The sequence below is a fragment of the Aplysia californica genome, unplaced genomic scaffold (genome assembly GCF_000002075.1).
Source record: "Aplysia californica isolate F4 #8 unplaced genomic scaffold, AplCal3.0 scaffold00096, whole genome shotgun sequence".
NCBI classification, from domain to species: Eukaryota; Metazoa; Mollusca; class Gastropoda; order Aplysiida; family Aplysiidae; genus Aplysia; species Aplysia californica.
In genome coordinates, this window is record NW_004797366.1 from 125,374 (window position 1) to 126,649 (window position 1,276).

Consider the following 1,276-nt stretch of genomic DNA (forward strand, 5'->3'; position numbering starts at 1 on the left):
CTCCCCCCTCCTTTCGATGATCTAGAATTATGCTGTTGACTGGGGCGTAAATGTGTACAACCAACTGGAAGAAATATCTTAGCAGATTGGAATAACGTTTGCAAATAAATCAAACAAGAAAATATGATCTATTTCATGGCCCTGCTTTGTGCTCTCTGCGGACAGATCTGATTGCACTGGCTCGCTACATTTGCTTTTCAATCCCCATAACATCTGAAGCATCCTGTCAGGAATCTACTTAAATCTTGTTTTATATTTGCCCAATAATTAATCGAATTTAAAAATAGGATAATGAAATCAATATAATATTATACTAGGAAAAGCATTTTTTGTGTGTATGTGTGTGTGTTTTCTGTCTTTTCTGCATTTCTCTTTTCTGTGTTATCCCACCCGTAAAGAATTTTGGATGCGCTTATTTCTGGGAAATAAAAAAAGAGATAAATGTGAGGCAGCGAGGTGGAATCAGGCTCTCGTCTAAATAATCACAAGTTTGTAAATTTGTTGCAAATTTTTGTTTTTTGGCTCAACACCTTTCATGCCCATTTAAGATTTCATTTCTGTGTGGATTTTTCTAACAAACGTTGATTAGAGGCACAAAAAATGTAAATTTTCAGTTACCACGGACTCTTAAGCTAAGGAAGTAACTAATCTTTGGCGGCCATTTTCTCACAAATTTTATCTCTGAAAACAGGCGACCCCCACCTCCTTCATTTGCAACTTGTATTCAAGATAAATGAATATTTTTTTTCATCCAAATAAAGACAAGTGAACACGCTTTAAGATGATACCAATATCTCTACAAGCCCAAAAATTAACGAGAGCCTGATTCCACCACGCTGCCTCACAAATGTTATTTTATTATGTCTGTCTGTCCTTTCCTCGGTCCATCGCCCCAGCAATCAGTGTTTTCTTTTGTCACCCTGCCCCACTCGATGTTCCTTTCAATAAAGTAAAAATTAGTTTCAGACAAAATCTGTAGTTATTATTACTAATCGAATGTTTTTGTTGTTGTTGATCGGCCTCGCGATTGTCACCACGGTCTTCATTCTTGATCGAAGTTGTCCTTAAATGTGTCGTTATTTCATTGCTAATGTTGATGGTGGTGGTGTTGGTGATGGTAGTTTTGTTTCGCTGTTGTCGTTGTTATCTTCGTTCTTGCTGTTGTTACTTCTGCTGTTGTTGTTGTTGTTTTTCTTTACTAACGTGTTCTGTAGCTGTTATTTCTCTAACATGTTCCAATTATGTTTGGATGCCTGTGAGGAGAGCATGGGGTCGG